This window comes from Clarias gariepinus, chromosome 25 (assembly GCF_024256425.1).
Source record: "Clarias gariepinus isolate MV-2021 ecotype Netherlands chromosome 25, CGAR_prim_01v2, whole genome shotgun sequence".
NCBI lineage: Eukaryota > Metazoa > Chordata > Actinopteri > Siluriformes > Clariidae > Clarias > Clarias gariepinus.
The window spans coordinates 11,788,462-11,809,892 of NC_071124.1; the positions used below are offsets into that span (position 1 = coordinate 11,788,462).

Consider the following 21,431-nt stretch of genomic DNA (forward strand, 5'->3'; position numbering starts at 1 on the left):
TCTCCATAGCTCTGATGCAGACTGTTCAACACAGTGGGAAACAGCGCCGCCGGCGTAAACAATAGGAAGCGCCTTCACATTAACGCAGGATTTACTTAAGGAACTTTAGAACTCAAATTTATATTTTTGTAACATTTATCTCGTTACACATGTACATTCATTCAAGACCACAATCTAATCTATTAAATCCTCTTTTAATGTGTACTTCCAGCATAATAGCAGGTTCGATACTATTTTTCCATGCTTGGTGGGTTTCTCACAGACCAAAGACATGCAGATTAGGCTAAGTGGCATTCCTAAATTGGCCGTAGTGTGTGAATGTGTGTGTGTGTGTGTGCCCTTCGATGGATTGGCATTGTGTCACCCCGCCTCAAGCCCTACGTTTCCTGTGATAGGCTCAGCGTCCCTGAAATACAGGATTAAGCAGTATAGACATTGAGAGAGTGTAAACGTTTCATTAAACGTTTTAGAAAATTTTCTAAAACTGGTTTTGGGTCCTCCAATGTATCAAACAAAATGATAGAATAAAGATATAAAGAGCGAGTTTTGACCAATGTACAGACACAACCTTTTTAAAAAAAATATTATAGATATACACCCAGTCATGCATTAAAGTTAGTACCCTGTCTTTAATTCTGTCTTTTTTCAACTTTTAACAAGAACACATAACTTTTTTTTTTAACCACACCATTAATACAGTAAGTACATTTTTAATAAGAGTTTATAGATCCATCTTTAGCAGCAATAACTTAAAGTAATCATTTCCTGTATGAGGGATTCTTATGAAATCTTGGTTTTAAAAATTTCAAGCATGAAAATGTTAAAAAATGCTAAAATTATTTCTTTCAGACATTATCAACAAAGTCTGAAGTATTTGTAAACATTAATTAAAAAACTTTTACTTACCATTTAACACCTTTTTGCACCTAATTTCCAAAATAAGTCATAAAATTTCCGCAATACTCTAACATCAATGCTGGTAGAAAAGCAAATAAAATTCCACATTTTTAAAAATGGATTATAAATAGTTGCTTGAAGTTTTTAAAAATTTTGATAAATTTCTCTCATTACCGCAATACCTCCCACAATTTACAACCATTTTTTTTTTATATTTCAATGAAACGTGACAAACCTGAAAGAATATCATTTGTAGATTCTGCACATGCATTTAAAATCAAAGTACTATTTCTCTATTAACTAAATTAATATCTAATGAACATTTGTTGCAGTAATGATATTGTTACGTGTTAGATGTTAATGGGGATGATCTGTAACATTTAAGTGAGATGTTTTGCCACAGGGGTAAACCATGAAGGAAAGTCGTGAGGCAAGTGAATAAAGATAAAAGCAGTTTTATTTTAACCAATTTCAAAAATGTAAAACAAAAGAAATTAAAGGGAAAGGAGAAAACTGAGGGACACCAAAACAAAGAAATCATCAAAAGCAAAAGAAATTCTGATAACTAAACCCCAACCCAAATACTCTAACTACCAAACAAAAAATGTAGAAAAGAAACCGGAAGCTTCGGCGCATGCGGCGCCCAACTAAACTACTCTAACTAATAAAACAAAAATACAAAGGTGGTGGTCACTCCTTACCTGCTATTAACAAAAAACTAAATTCTAAGTTACCAGTTTACCTGTCTCCTTTCTCTTGGGTATTTTAGCCAGACTTAAATAACAATAAAGCTGAGTTAATCAAGGCAAAGCAGTGCTTAAGGTTCATTACAAACGTCATTCAGTAGCAGGTGTTTCATACGTCTCGAGTGTTCGAAGGTTTAAACAAGCTACAGCAGAATCAGGCTAACTGATAGCCACCGAAGACAGAATACAGACTAAACACGGCAAGCTTAAATTCACCACAAAACCAAAGCGCAGTCAACACAAAATGGACAGCCGCCCGCTGGCCGGAAAGCAGGACGACTGACGGCAAGTCAAGGGAGCCCCGCCTCTTTTATAACGACAGGTCTGGTTTCATTGGAGGATTGGCGAACCCCGGACAACCACTGTGCTGAACCTGCAGTATACTTTAGAGAGAGGAGACAAAGTAACAGATACAAGAAAACAACAAATACACGAGGGAACGTAACAATATGCTGTACAGGTAAACCTTGGATTGCAAGCATAATTCGTTCTGGAAGCGAGCTTGTATATCAAACACTTGTATATCAAAGCAAATTTACCAATAAGAAATAATAGAAGCTTAGTTAATTCATTCCACAACCCAAAAATATTCCAATAAAAAGAATTAATACAAAATACAAAGTAAAAATAGAACAAATTTACCTGCACTTTTCATTTGTGCGCGCATACTGTGTGTGTGTGTGTGTGTGTGTGTGTTGGTGTGTGAGAAGCTGAAGTAAGACAAAAGAGGAGAGAAGGAAAGAGGGGGCTACCGTGCAGGACGGCTTTCACACATGCGCATAAAGAAGATCCATTACCTTACTTGTGATCGTGTAATGCTCGGCAGACAAAGCACATGCATATTACATACTACATACGACCTTGCTTGTTTATCAAGTTAAAATATATTTAGAAATTTTGCTCATCTTAACAAGTGCTTGCAGATCAAGTTACCCACAGTCCAAGGTTACATTGTACAGTGGAACCTTGACTTACGAGTAACGCGGTTTGCTAGCATTCCGCAAGACTACCGCGCGCGTTAGAGTGCGTGCGTGCGTGCGTGCGTGTGTGCGTGCGTATGTTTGTGTATGTGTGAAGCAGCGAGGGTGTGCAAACTTATGCACCCACACAAACACACACATTCTCTGCTCTTCACAGAAACACTGCTCTGTCGCAATTCTTTTCAAAGGTAAAGTGCAGGTTAATTTGTTTGTTTGTTTTACTTTACAGCTTTGATTCCGTTAGTTTGTGCTCACACGAGTGTCATTAGTGTTGTTCCTTGCTAATTTTTCAGACAAAACAGTCTTTTTGTTAATGTGTGTTTATGTGAAATTCAAATAAGAAAGGTTTACTGTGTAATAAAGACTCATTAGAAGGTTTAAAAAGTTGACACCGAGCCGGTTTATACACTTTCTCTCGGGACTGGGGCTTCACACACACACACACACACACACACACACACACAGCGTGAAACACTTGAACGGAAACGCGTATCTGTCGGGATTTCTTTTTACTTTTTATAAAAGGTAAAATGCAGGTTAATATGTTTTATTTTTACTTTATATTTTGTGTTAATTATTTTTTATGTATTTATTTTTTAGTGCTGTGGAACGAATAATTTGATTTTCGATTATTTCTTATGGGAAAATTAAATTTGCTTTACGAGTGGTTTGGAATACGAGCCTGCTTCCGGAACGAATTATGCTCGTAATTCAAGGTTCCACTGTATAGGTTTCGGAAATGAGGTTAATTATTTTGGTAATGCAGAAAAAAACTGATAATTGTACAATCATTCATTTAAGTTTAAAACAGTTTTATTGTGTAGTGGTTCAAAAGTACAAAAGCCAAAAAAAATTAAGAAAATTATTAAAACAGGAATAAACAAGGCAACATTTTAACGTGTACTTAAAAAATACATGAACTATTTTACAATGGCATTAAAAAAACTGACCAGCAAGGACAAATACCACATTCTGATTTGTCAGAACTTGACAGCTTGCGTTTCTCACAAGCATGCTACACAACAGTTCTACAATTAAAGGGAGGGAAGTGAAACAGTAAGAATACAAAGTGAAGAGGATATGAAGGTACAGGAGTTTAAGTACTTGGGGTAAACAGTCCAGGGTAATGGGGAATGTGAAAAACATGCTGTTTAGAGACAGTGTCACTAAGAAAGAGACAGGAGTCAGAGCTGAAGATGTTGAGGTTCTCTTTGGAAGTGACATGATTGGACGGGATTAAGAATGAGTACATCAGAGGGACAGCTCATGTTGGACGTTTAAGGAACAAAGTTAGGGAGGCTAGATTAAGATGGTTTGGACATGTTTAGTGACGGCAGAGTGAGTATATTGGTAGGAGGATTTTAGACATGGAGCTGCCAGGCAGAAGGCAAAGAGGAAGGCCAAAGAGGAGCTTTATGGATGTAATAAATGATGATATGAAGCTAGTGGGTGCAAGTGTTGAGGGTGCAGAAGATAGGGACATGTGGAGAGAGATGATGAATCTAACACTGTAGGGTATTTAAAAAAAAATGTTTTGCTAGGGTGTTCTTCCTTCTGTACTCCTTGAGCAGTTCTGGGTTACTGTAATTTTTCCCTGAATTTTGTCAATTTGGACTTTGCTAAAGCTTTTTTTCTCACTTGCTGACTGTCTACAATAAAACAAATCATAAAACAAAATATTAACAGTTGGTACATTTTAAATTAATAGTGAATTTTTAAGAGGTATTTAAAAGTCATACACAATATGATTAAATTCTCATTCCTGAAACATAAGTTCTCATTACCGCAACTGGCATTAAATATTGCGGTGTATAAAAATAGGGTTGCGGAGGATGAGGTGCCTTAGGATGTTTTGCTAACTATAGAGAAGCCATGATGACTTTACTATTCCTTTCTCAGTGCACATAATTAGTAGGGCTGGTCCGAATACCATTTTTTGAGCTTCGAGTATTCGGTAGTGATCAACATCGAATACTCAAAGGTTCGGTGGGAGGGGGCTGAATATATTCTTATCTCTAATAAAGGCAGGAATCTCTCTGTGTGTCTGTCTGTTGCATTTTTATGTCGAGAACAGTTTATCCAACTGCTGCGGATGCAAGGGAGTGCATTTATTTATTTTTTCGCATTTTTGTGTAATATGGATACAGGCAAGTTGTCATGAACTAACCTGAGTAGACCAGAAGAAGTAGCTTTAGCGGTTAGCCCTTTGTAGCGTAGATGATAAACCCAAACGCGGAGTAACACGAGTAGGCAGGATAACCACGCGATTGTTTTACGGACTCTCTCGAATGGGGAGCAAGGGATAAACACAATTTAACCTGCGTCATATTAACACGCACTCTGCGAAAGCGTCTGAAGCGACATGGGCAAACTCAATGACTGAGCGATGTGCCGCGCCATCTTGTCTCCTTTTATACTTCCTGGTTCGCGACCGTATTATACGAATATTCTGAATATTCTGGTCCAGCCCTAATAATTAGACCTTAATAAAGTACATTTTCATAAAAAAAATAATAAATAAATAAAATAAATCTAACAATTGTTAAAATGTAGAAAACTTAATTTTTGGGTAATGAAAATCAAAAAATCGTGTTAACATTCTGACAACAAAATATTTAATATTTAACTGGAGAGATATAAAGAAATGATCTTGTAGCCATCTTGAAGTTACTGTCCTATGTGCTCCATCGCTCATAATCAATCCTTTTGTACATTCTGTATGTGTGTTTAAACAGTCCTTAAAAAGTGTTGCGGTGATGAGAACATTAGGTATGGGCACATAATTTTCCTACTTTAGTCATTATAATAATTAAATATTCAGCAAATAATTTTTTCTGTCATCTAAAATAATCTAGCAGAATTAATTTTTCCATTTTTTTTTTCTAAATCTTTTATGTTAATTTGTTTAAATTACACCATAACACACATTCAAACACATTCAAACCCATTGAGGTAATGAGAATTTCAGAAAGTGCAGTAAAAGATTTCATTAAAATCTTTAATTCTTATGTTGAAATGAGACATTGTGCAAAGTAAAAAACAGAATTGTCGTTATTGTGATGCTATTTTTATATTACAAAATCATATATTAAAAATCATTAGTGCTGTGGTGTTATTATTGTGAAAATCACCTAAATTACTTCAGTCATCAGTCTCTTACATTGTTGTGGCCCATTCTTCCCTTAGAATATTGCTTCAGGTTATTAAGGTTTTTGGGCATTCTCATATGCACAGTTCTCTTAAGGTCCCACCAGAGCATTTAAATTGTGTTGAGGTCTGGACTTTGACTAGGCCATTGCAAAGCCTTGACTATATATGTATACACATACAGTGGAACGTCGGATTACTAAATTTGGAAATGTTGCACGCGCGTGCACGAAGAACACGTTGAGCGAGCAGGGGATACATTGCATGCGCAGAATCGAGCTGTTAAGCGGGCAGTGGAGATATTGCACGCGCATAGAGTGCTTTGTCTGCTCTTGTAGCGTGGACGGGAAAACCGAAACGCGGAAATACAGGCAGGATAACCACGAGAGTTATTGTAAGAACTCTCTCATGCCGAGAGCAAGAGTTTACACAATTCCACGTTCTAGCAACTCACACTCAATCAGGAATTGGACCCAAAATTGTGAGTACTCTCATAAGATCCGGCGAAGCGTCGGAAACGGCATGGGCAGACTGAGCGATGTGAATCGCCATCTTGTCTCCTTTTATGCTTCCTCAATCGTGACCGTACTACCTCAGTGTCCTAGTGCGCATGACAGCAACCAAACTAGCTTCGCGACCCCTGTTTTCTTCCGACAAAGAATAAAAATTATCGAACGTTTTATCTAACACATTTTTTTATTGATATCGATCACGTGTCTATCGCGATACATATCGTTATCATTTTATCGCCCAGGCCTTATATATATATATATATATATATATATATATATAATTTTTCAGACATACTGGTGTGATTTGAAACATCTTGTTACATGACCCAATTTTGCCCAAGTTTTAAATGTCAGACAGATGCCTCCAGCAATGTCCCTAGCAATGTGCCACTAGCAATTGCCTGTGCCTCTGGTACAGAGGAGTTCGTAGTTTACTTAGTGACTACAAGGTTCCCATTTTCTGTGGCTGCAAAAACAAACCCAAGTCATCACCTCTCCACCACCGTGCTTGACAGTGGATATGTGGTGTTTCTGCTGAGAAGCTGTTTTTTTTGCCAAACATTGATTAGTGCTAAAATGTATGTGGTTGCTGGACTTTTTTTAAGAGCAAGTTGCAGTAGTCCAATCTTGAAATAACAAGGGACTGAACAGGCACCTGAGTACCAATTCCTCCTTTGTAAAGGAGAAATCGCCAAGAGCGAGTGAGGTCACCAACATGTCAATGACATTTAATCCAGAGTTACCCCAAGATTGCCGGCAGTGGCTGAAAGAGTGGTCTGATTGTTGTCCAGGGAGATTACAAGGTCTTGACCAGGGAATGAATCACCAGGGATGAACAGCAGTTTAGTGACTAACAGAAGGGCAGTCTCTGTGGAATGAGAGGAGGCTTTCTACTTTTTCTAATTGTACTGTTATGGACTTCTTAACATTTAACATGCTCGGTGAGGCCTGTAGGCACTGATATGTGGCTCTGTGCAGCATCAATAATTCTCTAAGAACATTTCTTATGGCATTGTGTTAACACGTACCAGTAAACTGCTAAAACGTCTGCTTTTCTATTGCTCTGCACACCTGCTAATGATCTGGATCAAGGAAGCAAGGACTGATGATTAGCGGCCCGTGGCTGCAACTTACCCTCTTAACACTAGAAGCGCCGAGCACCGGTCATTTGACCACTTTGGGGGAAAAAAAAAAACTTCACACTTGATCAAATTCCAGGACCCTCCTTTCATGACTTTTTATAGATCTGTAAGCTTAATCACCCAGCATGCTTACATTTTCAAAATCGCACCAGTAAAAGCCAGTATAAAGCTATTCTGCTTATATTTACGTGAAATTGCTGACAGCTGCGCGCCGGTCATGCCGTTTCCTGCCTTTTCCAACCTGTGCTTCTCATTTCTCTCAGCAGATGGCGCAAGAGATGGCGCATACTATCTATGCGTCATTCAGTGTGTATATGTAACTATCTCAGGTTTCATTCCATATATGCAGTTTATATATATGCTTCCATGAAATATCGACAACTCGCCATTCATTCCCGCATTGATAATCAGCGAGATTTCGGGATTTAGCTCTACTTAATTTTATAACGTTTTAGGAAAATTCATTAGTTTGTTTATTCTTTTTTATTTAAAGCTTCTAAACTGTCGGATGTTTTTTTTTTTTAGTGTGACAGTGCTTTAGATCAGATCTATGCTAAAACAATGTAATGACTCCTCCTAAGGATATAAAGCTTTATTAATGGGTTTAAATAAATCAGATCTACCACAGCAGATAATAAACTATGCTATGTCATAACCGAAGCAAACACCACGATTATGCCTCGTTTCATTCGGTGTTGCTAGGCAACGGCCCACACGCCTAATCGGGAATGAACTAAACCAAAGATTTCGGTAACTACACTGGGTGTAACATCTGCATAGTGACACTAAACAGCTGAACAACTTCACTTTTCTGTTTACCTGTTTTGTTTGTTTATATTAAGAAATAACAGTACAAGAAGATAACAGTTTGGTCTGTTCAGTTAGTGCCGTTGTAGAGAATAAATAAATGAATAACACCTTCCAATTCCCTCTCAAGAGAGTGCCATTTAATGATTTGGCTGTAACAAATTAACACTAACCTAAACCATTGATTATAAATTTCAACTGAAACTAGTTCTATACATGAAAATGTAGATGCAGATTCCAAATATGTGTGACCTTATTGATTTTCTTCTCTGACCTAATTGTCCCACCCTTCATCAGCACACACACTCATGACTTGGATGATGTTGAAATTTATTTGATTCCTGCACACAGAGCAGTAGGAGACAAAATGGCAAGCTCAAAAATGTTACAACTCCACCCACAGCAGTTCTCCATAGCTCTGCTCTTAACATAACCATATACAGTATGATGATATAAACAAAATGAACAAAAATAAAACAATCTGAAATGTGAATTTCTTCATGACAACCAAACAGTCTTGTTTAACTAATTCAATGTAGTTTCTTTTTTCCATATTGCTTTGTGATCGTATAAGACATTTTAAAACATGCAGGAATAAAATAATAGAAAGTCTGATTATAAAGTAAAGCATGCGACATAAATTACACAGCTTACATCATCTATTTTGTAAACCTCTGTATGCATGAGAATTAACATGACATTTCTTGAGTGCTTTCACAAAAAAAAACTAGTAGCACCAAACATATACTTACCCACAGAAAATGCACAGAATACTGCAAAGAAACTTTATGCATATTATATGAGAAATAAATATTTACCTGCACAAAACGGCAAGCTAAAAAATGTTACAACTCCCCCTATTCAGAACACGTTTCACTTCATTAGCACAGGGCAAAACCAGGTACTTCAAAACAGAAATAAAAGCATCAAAATACCACATATATCGAACGAAAACACACTTGACAGACGAATCAATGCCTATGCTGTTGAATACCTTTCAAACAGTGCCTGACATTTTTTGTCAAGTTATATTTTTAACTTTTATTGTGGAGCTACAACAGATTGCAACTTACCCACCGCAGTTCTCTATAGCTTTGCTGCAGACCGTTTAAACACAGTAGGAAACAGCGCCCCCGGTGTAACTAATAGGAAGCGCATTCACATTAACGCAGGATTTACTTACAGAACTTCAGAACTCATTTATATTTGTGTAACATTAATCTTGTTACATATGCATGCTATATATATATATATATATATATATATATATATAGATAGATAGATAGATAGATAGATAGATAGATAAAATACTTTTTAAATAAAATTATCAAATACATATATATAAAAATATCATCGCTATTACTTGACCCTGAAGTTTAGTTTAGCACACTTTTGCCGTTTCACGCAGTACATGGCCAATAAACCAAATAAGTTTGGTATCAAGTTCTGGGTGGACGCAATTCCCTATCTAGGGAAAGACGACAGTAGGGTGGCTGGCCAGCGGTTATCAGACACTGTTGTAATGCGTATTGTGGAGCCTTTTCTGGGGCAGGGAGGAAATATAAAGCTCACGATTTACCAGGCAAAACGAAAGAAAAACGTATGCGTTCTATGCACAATGCATCAGGCAGTATTCAGTAAAAAGAGGCATCCGTCGCTGGCCTGTGGCCGTGTTTTACAACCTCTTAGACCTGGCGGCAATTAATGCACATATTCTATATAAACAGTGCATGAATGTGACCATAAGCAGGAGGTAAAGGAGCCACAGTATGTGCGCACCAGAAAACGGCAAAGGCAGCAAGGGCACAGTAATCTTTGTTGTGTTTACCTTGTACTGTTCAATGTATATTCACTTTTTATTAATTACTGTAAATAATCTACAATTGATAAACTGAAATTGATTTACCAGAAAGGACTTTTCTGTTTTTTTGTGTGCTAAACTAAACTTCAGGGTCAAGTAATAGTGATTTTATTTAAAAAGTATATATATGTGTGTGTGTGTGTGTACACATTTGGAATCTGCATCTGCATTTACCGTTACATGTATAGAATTAGTTTTAACTGAAATACATGATCAATGTTTTAGGTTAGTGTTAATTTGTTTCAGCCAAATCATAAAAACTAACAATAGACTATGGCACTCTCTTGAAAGGGGATTGGAAGGTGTTATTCATTTATTCATATTCTACAAGGGCACTAACTGCACAGACCAAACTGTTATCTTCTTGTACTGTTATAAAAATTTTAAATATAAACAAACAAAATACAGCTTTTTTTCTCAGAGGTAAACGGAAAAATCTTTGGTTTAGTTCTCCAAAGTTAAGTTTAGTTTAGTGGCCACACATCACTTCCACATTTCCACAGCATTTTGTAGTGTACTACTACAGTACTAACGAATGAAGTGCAGTCAAAGCCCGGGGATTTTGCGTGCTGTCGCGTTGTATTCAGAGAGTAGTACATATTTTTGTGGTTATTTTTTTTCATTTCATGTCTGTTGTTTTATGGATAAATCTGCTCATATCTGCGCACGAGTTTATCAGCCTTTTCATCAAAAAGCCGCACGCGCAACTCACTTTCACTTTGCACAAGATTGTATATTTAAAGCACATAAAAACAGTAAAACAATTGTTTTAGGCTAACATATCATACATCATTGTAGTCTTTTTGCACACGCGCGGGTGCGTTACAATAATAATAAGAATATCAACAATAATAAATTCGGAGCACTACTACTAAAAATAATTATAAAACTGAATGAAGAAAGCACAGTCGAAGAAGTATTATCATTGAAGGATTAAAAAAAACGAAGAATAAGTACATATTAGTATTTACAGTTTGAGCTCGACACGTTTATGAGCTCCGTCGCTTGCTGTCAATGGGTGCCTAAGAGAGAGAACATATTTTCGGCTTCAGTAGACACACAATACTTCAGACTGAAACACGACTGCCCCCTATAGGTAATGAAGGGCATTTTCACAGCTTGCCGTGCGCAGTTGCGCAATGCCGCAGCAAGTCACGGGATTCCTTATCTCGAAACGTGTGTTTTTAATGCCGACATCTGTATATGTCAAGAGTGGTATTTTAAAATCAATTAAGTGAAGATAAGATAGGTGTAATGTGCTTGTATCTTCTGGTTTTAGTGAGGACTCTCGCTGCTGCATTCTGGACTAGCTGAAGCTTGTTTATGCACCTAGTTGAACAACCAGACAGTAAGGCATTAATTATCCAACCTAGAGCCAATAAAAGCATGAACTTGTTTTTCTGCATCGTTTAGCGACAATATATTTCTTATCTTGGCGATATTTCTGAGGTGAAAGAATGCTACCCTGGTAATATTATCTACATATAACTTTTGTCTTATCAGGATTAAGCAGAAGGATGTTAATCAGCATCCAGTCTCTTATGTCCTGCACACATTCTCAACTTCAGTAAGCTGTTTTTTCTCATCTTGTTTTTCAGAGACATATAACTGTGTGTCGTCAGCATAATGATGAAAACTAGTTCCATGCCTACGAATTATGCTGCCCAAAAGAAGGCATGTAAAGGGGAAAAAGCAGTGGGCCTAAAACTGAACCCTGTGGAACACCAAACTCCACTAGAGAACATGCAGAATAATCACCATTTAAATCTACATTTATATCTGCATAGCTGCTTTTTCAGAATCTTAGAGATAAAGGGGAGGTTTGATATCAGCCTGTAATTAAACAGCTGACAGAGGTTTAGGTCAGGTTTATTAATTATCTGTTTAATAACTACTAATTTTAAAGATTTTGGAGCAAACCCAATGCTGAGGGAAAAATTTATTCTTTTCAACAGGGATTCTGTTATTTCTGCCACTATCTGTTTAACAAAATGTGTCGGTATAGAATCTAATATCCAGGTTGATGAATTTGCAGGAGAGATGAGTGAAATTTGTTCGTTCTCTTCAAGGGGAGTAAAGTATTTTAGATTCCGATCTGACATGGTTAGTTAACATCTGCATCAATTACATGTGGCCACCTGTTTTTTTCTAGAATACTGTTATTGTTTTTACACTTCATTTGCTTTGCAAAAGTTTCCACTCTATATCATTGAAATCAAACTGTTCATATCACCTTTTACAAAGGGAAAGCCAGCTTTGCCAATCCTTTTTTCCTCTTTGCAAGTGTTTTTGTACATTAAATGCTATTTTAACAAGCCAGAATAAATATGTACGTAAACGGTTCTCGTCTTCACACCCGTTGGAGAACTCCCCTCATTTTTGGCTGCTGAACATTTACATTTAGGCATTTGGCAGACGCTCTTAACCAGAGCGACTTACATTTTTATTTCATTACACATCTGAGCAGTTGAGGGTTAAGGGCCTTGCTCAAGGGCCCAACAGTGGCAACTTTGTGGTTGTGGGGTTTAAACCTGGGATCTTCCAAACCATAGTCCACTGCCTTAACCCCATGAGCTACCCTTGGCCGAATGCTACCAAACGGGTAACAACCCTAAAATAAATAATGACTCGATAATGGTGCTTATGAGTCGATAACAAGACGAAAGGCAACCAAAATTTTTGAACATGCTCTAATTTTCCTCCTGACAATAACGTCATTGACGAACACATCAGAATATATACAGAGCCCAAAAAAGGCTGTACGCAGCCGTTATGATTCTGTACCGATCTCTTTAGTGGTCATAACGAATTTGCATTGGTCTAAATTTGGGAGCACATTCGGCTCAGTGAAATGGGAGCTTTACATTCCAGAGGCTTGACCATGATAAGGTCTTAATCTGGGGGTTCTCCATTCATAGCTTGATTGACCTGTCTGTGTGGAATGCAGCGTTGTCCTGTTGGAAAACCAGACCACATTGTCAGAGCAGAAATGTTCTTTCAGGATAACCTTGTCACGTGGCTTGATTAATACGTCCTTTACATAGACAAATCGTGAACCACTTTTGGTAGGTTCAGACCAAAGAACCAAAGGTGGCCCAAAAAAGCAAAAGGACAGAGGTATGGACTATGGAGGTATAACAGTGCCAGAATTTCTCAAAGCAAAACAGCATCTTAAATTACCTGGACTAAACAAAAACTTTATTAAAAATATTTGAATTTTTTTAAGCACTGCAATTTGTGATTGTATATTCTTAATGAACTGTAATTAAAATATTAAAAAATTCAGTGCAAAATATTGACCTTACTAAATTGCTGTTCAAAAATATTTTTATGTGTTAAAAATACCATCTTTATTATTTTTTTTATCCTCTGAAATACAAGCTGCTAAAATTCAGGTTGACAAACTTAAGGTAATAAAATTCAGGCAGGAAAAAATAAGGTTTTCATGTCCGGCATATCATTGGAAGAGCAATGTATTGCTGCAGTCCGTCGCCTTTAAGACTGCGCATGTTTTCCCGCGAGATGCCACAATTTAGCACGCGACTTGCTACAAGCAACATTCAAGAATTTAAATAAATGTTTTGTGCTTCACTAAATACTCGCCAGATAGCGCATGGAAGGACTTTATCTAAAAGCCGGACCAAGTACAACGATAAATTGTGTATACTGTAAGTAGTTAGCATAAAACAATATTGTTTCCAATGCTGAGGCAAACATTAATTTTTTTTGGTTTTACACTAGATCTTTCATGATAAATGTGTGTATATGTGCTTCATATTATTTTCATAATAATGAAATGAGATGCCCAAATTCGTGCTTTGAAATTCATAGTAAGTTTATAGTAGTTTTTGTAATGTCTTAACACAGACAAAATAATTAAATAGATGGCATTGCCTCGGTTTAAATGGTCTTAAATAAAATTAATTTAATTACCTAGTAGTAGGCTAACTTATAATCTAATAGTGTTAACTATGCGAATGTCCTGATTCGTGAATATGCCAACATATCTTATAAATAAATAAAGCTGTTCATCGCCGTGCAGAAACCCGCGGCTCGTACTTCCACTTTACAAAAGGCAGTGTTTTGATCAAAAGGCTGCTAATCCCGTGCGATTTATCAATAAAAATGCAGACATTCTTGGCCAGAAATGCACCAATGACAAATACATGTACAGTACTGTATATAGGCTACTCGCGTTGTTTTCGCGCAGAGAGATTGTGTGTGCGTGCGCGGAGAGTTTGTGTGGATAAGTGTATGTGGATAAGTTGATAAGTGTATGTTGGCAAAGTATTTGTGGACATATAATTAGGAAAAAAATGTAAATTAAGGATGTCTTGAAACATAATAAAAGTAACTCTTTATTTGAACACGGTAAAGGTGTTAATGTTTCGTACATTTCTTTATTTGTCCTTTCGGTTTGTGTTTTACGTTTCACTGTTTTCCATATACATAAAACGTATGGACAACAATGTTCAGGAAGCGTTATTAAATATTCAATAAGGCACAATCACAATTTAGTGTTAATAAAGTTTTATTAAATATATAATAAAGCAGGCAATATATGGCAAATGGTCACTTAAAATTTTTGCAAAAGTAAGAGTATTAATTATTTTTTTTTACAAAAAAGGGAAAACTCGATCTTTTCTTTGTAAGAAGTTCGTAAATTCTGTCTCTTATTTGCTTGTTGTTGCGGAATTTCCTAGCAACAGCATCGACAATTGCTTGATGCAGATTGGAGGGTAGTGCGTTTTTCCCCCGGAACCATCATAGTTTACTGATCCTGCCCAGTTCTGGTAAACGTTGTACGGAATCAAACTTTTAAACAAGCCAACAGCAAATCGATCTGCCCTTGGTCTGCCATCTGCCATCCCAGTCAGGGATGTTGAGGCGGCTGGTGGAAAGCAAAAAACGACATCGTGTCCAATGGTTGATGTGGAATGTTGTAATTTGCAGACGACTGTTGCGTTGGCATCAATAGAGGAACATCGACCGACTGTTGGCGGATGTGACGTTATCTTCTCTTTCAAACAAGCTTCCAACCGACCAATTCTGGCCTCCAAACTCAGAAGCCTACGTGTCATAGCCGATAACTGCTCCTTTAATCTGCTGGTTACAGCGTGGCGCCGACTGTGAATCAGTGTAGCCTGTAAAAGCCAACATTAAAAGCATTTGATAACTTTAGCACACCACTGACATGTACAGATTGCGTAATGTTGTTGCAAGAAAAATACATACCGTTTTCTTTTTAACAAGCCAGGTGGTCAGGCTTTTTTTTGTGCTTTAAGGCAACTTGTTCTCTTTTCCAGAACGCTGTAAAACAAACAATAAAGAGTTAAAATACAAGTACAACAAAATCTGAATGTCAAAGTCAGTAAAAAAATCGGTAACTGAATAACTACTATATATTATTAAAAGACTTTCTTACCTTTTGTTTTTTGCCCGCACAAACGGCAACATTCTTCATGGAATAAAACGTCTTTGCCTCCATTTCTGTTGCTAGTACTATCTGTAGGAACTGAAAATGCCTACAGTTATTAAGTTCAATTTCTTTTATAGCTTAGGACCCTCCCTTTCCCCCCAAAAAAATAGTGTTAATGTCTACACTAATCACTCACCAGTAAAATGTTGGATTTGAATTAAAATGCCACCATTGTTTACCCCATGGGTAAACATGACCAAATTATAGCATACACACCAGGACACGATGATTTAAGAATTATATATAATATATATACTCAGCAAAAAAAGAAACATCCCTTTTTCAGGACTGTGTATTTCAACAATAATGTTGTAAAAATTCAAATAACTTTACAGATCTTCATTGTAAAGGGTTTAAACAATGTTTTCCATGCATGTTCAATTAACCATAATCAATCAATTAACATGCACCTGTGGAATGGTCGTTAAGACCTTAACAGCTTACAAAAAATAGGCATTTAAGGTCACAGTTCTAAAAACGCAGGACACTAAAGAGACTTGTCTACTGACTGTGAAAAACACCCAAAGAAAGATGCAACATTTTTAGTTTATGTCTTATGGTGTTGACTCTTTTAGTGTTCATACAAATATTTACACATTAAGTTTACTGAAAGTAAAAACAGTTGAAAGTCAGAGGACGTTTCTTTTTTTTGCTGAGTATATATGTATGTATGTACGTTTGTGTGTGTGTGTGTGTGTGTGTGTGTGTGTGTGTGTGTGTAATACAAATATATATATGTAGGGCTGAAACTAACGATTATTTTGATAATCGATTATTTGGGCGATTATGCTTTTAATTAATCGATTATTCGGATAAAACCTAACCGCTTCTTTAATTTGATATTTTGTTTATAACTATAAAAAAAAACTAAATCAGGGTATTATTTATGTATAAAAATAAACTTTTAAAAATGCAAAAGAGACATATAGAGTTTAATCATCTTTAATTTTGACATTTTAAACCTTAAATGAAATGTAGTATATAATATATACAGTATAAATATAATATATATTTAATATATATTTAATTTATATATATAGTGTTTAAAAAATACACTGATCTATTCAGTTGATAAGATATAAACAGCTAAAATAATGTAATTTTGTATAATAAAATGATGTATGTATAAGTAAAACCACAGTAAATTACAAGTTAACTTTGTAGTGGACTATAAAAAAACTGTAGAAATGCAAAAAGCTAATAGTCACAAATGTACTGTTATTTGCATTCGCTGAAAACCACAACAATCACTGAATGTAATATTCTCCTGTTATTCGCACCGTGTAATTTAAGCTAATCTAAATTAGCGCCGTTTAACTAATCACTATTGCTCATGAGGTGATTGCGCAATGTGATGCTAGGGAGTAGCACATGAACAGATCTAGCGCGACTGTCCCGAGTTAGCAAACAGTTTAAACAAAAGCACTTAAACTATACAACCTTTACACGATGACGAGATACAGTTTTTACTGACCCTGCTGACGTTTCGCCATCCGTAACAGCAATATGTTTTATTTTTAAGTGTTCGTGCATGACATGACATGTAAGCTCGGTCTTGCATAGCGTGCAGGTTACCGTCTTCTTAGAGGCTTTTAATGTAAATTGCTATCAAACCTTGGAGGACTCGGGGCGCGCGCTTTTTCCTGCAGACGCTTCTGTAACCTCCATTGCGCGAGCGGCTGTGTATCTGTGTGTATTTGTGCATCTTGTGGTCGCGCTCCTCAGTGACGTGAGCAGCCCAACTAATCGATAATGTCATTCGTTGACAACGAATTTCATTATCGATAATTATCGATTTTATCGATTAGTTGTTGCAGCCCTATATATATATGCATATACATACATACATTTGCTCATTTTTAATCCTTTTCAAATGCAGATTGACCTGCATATCAGATGGATAACTAGCGAATGCTTTAGTAATGGGCTCTAAAAGACAATGGATTATTACAGAACGTGCGAGTTGACGCCCATGCACCGATCAGAAACCATTAAAATGATGGATTTGAATTAAAATGACACGCACGTTTTTTATATATATATATATATATATATATATATATATATATATATATACCTCATGGGTGAACATGACCAAAATACATCTTGAAATTGCTGTCATTTTAATTAAATTCCAATATTTTAATGGTTTGTGATCGGTGCAGTATTTGGTCATGTGTACCCCATGGGTGAACACGATGATTTAAGAATTAAATAACACACGAATGTATGTATATAATATTATAATAAATGGTGCAGAAGTGTATAATAAACCGAAAAGAAAAAAAAGATGGACAGCTATTTATTAAATTATATATAAATATAATAATTATATTATTTTAAAATTAGTATTTTCATGTTTAATATTTTAACATTAGTAAATACTGTAGTACTACACTGTAAAAAGTGGAAATGGGCTTAATTAACAATTGATAAATTAATATTAGTGACAAGTGCATAATAAGATTTACTGTACAAACTGCATTCTGGAGTCAAATTAAGCTGATTTAAACAAATGCTGATTATTTATTAATTCCATTTCAAGTAATTTTTTTTCAGTTTAAAATCAGCAAGGAAAAAATAGGAAAATTTTAATAAATTTTTCTGCCCATGTCACAACTAAAGAAATTTTGTTAAATTTACAAATTTAGAAAGACTAGGTTCTACTGCCAAGCAATTTCCGTAAGGGTAAAACTGTTTTCCTTAAAATGATTTAGTTTAGCTTAAAATATTGACTTGATTTAATTTACAATTAAATATATATTTTGTCTTACATTTAAATAAGTTATTCTATGTTTCTTATTCATTATTATAGTAGTAAAATGTACTTAAATATTTTAGGTGTCACTTTGTTGCCATAATTTTTTAAGTAAACCCTAGGTCAGATTTTAGGGTAGAATAACATTATAATGAATAGAGGAATCTAGATTATCCACAACCCATTCTCACTTTCCACGTCACTATGACATACATAGCCAGGATTAATACAGTCCAACCACACGTACAGTAGAAGCATTTCAAAATGACCAAGATCAGTAAGCTTCATTCTCAAGACATCAGGACAATGAAGTCTGCTGGAAGTTCTAGTCGCGAAATACACCACCATATGAAATCTGTTGGTGTAGATGTAACATTGAGCACCATCAGAAGACATTATAAAGGACAGACATCACGCAAACGCAACCCTCGCAAAATTAATCGGTACGTAGCTCTGTCTTATACTGTGCTATATACTGAGAAAAATGTTCAAACCCAAGCCGAAACATCCTGTTAAAATTCATGTTTGAGGAGCCATTTCTAGACTTGGACCAGGGCCTATTGCCATTTTTAATGGAATAATGGACAGGTCTTTCTTCGAAGAGGCGATTATAAAAGGAACCTCTGCCCCATACATTAAGGAAAACTTCGCTTTTCATCACCGTTTTTTCCAGGATAATGACCCGAAGCACACTGCTGCAAGAAAAGTGATTGCTGAAGAGGGAATTAACTGAGTGAAGACACCTGCCGAATCTCCTGACATGCATCCCATTAAAATGCTGTGGCATGCTCTGAAAGACTATGTTCGAAAAGAAGCAAAACCGAATACAAAATCTGATTTAATTACTGCCATTAATAAATTCTGGTTTGAGGTACTTACAGAAGAGGCATGTAATAAATACATAAATACGTTGTTTAAAGTCCTTTCAGTAGTGGTTAAAAAAATCAGAGTGGACACACAGGAATGTAACTTAACACTGCATTTATGACCCAACAAATAAAAGCTCTGAGATAATATATTTGCCATATGTTGTGTTTATTTGATTAAACCTAAACGTAAAGTGAAAGTGCAAGCCATGGGTTTAAGCACGCCGGTTTTAAATGAATTTTAGAAATGTTTAATGCACTGTAAACCCGAATAAGTTGGCAAAACTCAAAAAAAATTATAAAATACTCACCAAGGTCTATTAATTTGAACAAATTGTAATTATTTAAGTTAACAGTACTCCATATGTTTAATGACATTGAGCACTAGGGTTTACTGTACAGTGTGGTACAAAAGGTCTAGGAAGGAAACAGGTTTCGTTATTTTACACAATCTGAATATATTCAGTAAATTTATGAATTACACTCAAAGTATCAAATTAAACTATGAAGTCTGCTTTAATTGATACAATTAAACATTTTATATTTACTTATGTTTATTTTTCTATTTATGTTTATGTTTTGCTGGTGAAACCTCTCAATTTTGTGAATTCCCCCATCAAACCAGTTTGATAACTTTACACCTATCGTGAATGAAAGGTGAGAAGGGGGATTACAGTAGCATGGTTTCTGTGGGTCATCACCTTGGTCGCGTTGTATTCAGCGAATAGACTAAAACAAAATCATATTTGCTTTAGCATTGGAAACAATATTGTATTAGGCTAACTTTATTAAAGATTATTCACTTTTGTATTTGTTGTACTTTGTCTTTGTCTTATAATATGTGGGCTGGTAGAAACGTTATTTTTCATATAACTTAAACGGCTGAATGAAGTTAAATATTCACAATAAATTAATAATTGTGTTTGCTTTACATTTGAGCACTCGTGTAAATATATTTTTCATTGTATATACTACCATATCGTATATTTGTTTCTAATACTGTTTTATTCATATTTCACATTACATGCAGTTTGTAATTTACTTGCGATTGTAGTTTTAAAATGTAACCTACAGTATGTACGTATCTACAGTATAATTAGAATTAGAAACTTGGTCGGTCCGGATTTTAGATAAAGTTCTTATTTGATATTATTGTATTATTTAATTAATTACCTTATTGTGAATATGATTCTTATTCTCTACTGTATATTCTTTTCGAGTATAGTCCTTTAGAGCAAGCATTGTGTCAGAAGATTCTGCGGAATCGCTTCTCACCTTTCATTCAGGTGTAAATTTATCAAACTAGGGGGCTTTATGTCTGCATTTTTATCAATAAATCGCACACGTTTATCATCCTGTTGATCAAAACGCTGCCTTTGTTAAGTGAAAGTGCAAGCCACGGGTTTATACACGTCGATGAATGAACTGCACGGTCTATTTGCACTGAGAGATTGTGTGTGTGCATGGAGAGTTTGTGTGTGTGTGCATGGAGAGTTTGTGTGTGTGTGCACGGAGAGTTTGTGTGTGTGTTTTTGACGTTATCTTCTCCTTCAACGTGCTTCCAACCAACCAACACTGGCCCCCAAACTCAGAAGCCGACTTGTCATAGCCGATAACTGCCCCTTTAATCTGCTGGTTACCGTTGGGGCGTCGACTGCTGATCAGTGTAAAGTAGCCTGTACAAGCCAAGCTCTTCCTCCAAAATAGTGTGAATGTCTGCAACAAACACTAACCATTAAAATGTTAAGAATTTAATTAAACACAAATATATTATCTTTATATTTATAAATATCTTTTAGTTCTTACTTACTTACTAACTAGTGAATGCTTCAGTAAAGGGCTCTAAAACTACGGCAGTATGAATGACAATGGAATATTACAAAACGTTGGCGCCCATGCACCAATCACTAACCATTAAAATATCGGATTTAAATAAAAAATGGCATATAGATATTTATCTATATATTTGTGTTTGGTTAAATTCTTAAATCATCGTGTTCACCTACGGGTTTACTGCATAAACACTGAGTTTAATCATGCAGCACTTTTAGTATTCATAGCAAAACCCAGCTATGAACCCAGCTAGCAACCCAACAGTGTGATTAAAGTACCTGAAATAACACACAATTTTGACCCAGCTTAAACAAACCAACAATGTGTTTGGGTCATTGACGGATAAGACTTTTTAATAGGCCAATTTTAAAATACCAAAAATATGAATATGTTTGGCCATTTT

General features: G+C 35.7%; 1 protein-coding gene and 1 pseudogene across 2 annotated transcripts in view; both read left to right on the forward strand.

The window, feature by feature from the left end:
- Positions 1 to 21,431, forward strand: part of LOC128512881 (rho GTPase-activating protein 12-like) — a 136,565-nt gene that overhangs the window by 9,775 nt on the left and 105,359 nt on the right. The gene's annotated exons all lie outside the window — the stretch shown is intronic.
- On the forward strand, positions 18,594 to 19,298 carry LOC128513443 (uncharacterized; annotated as a pseudogene).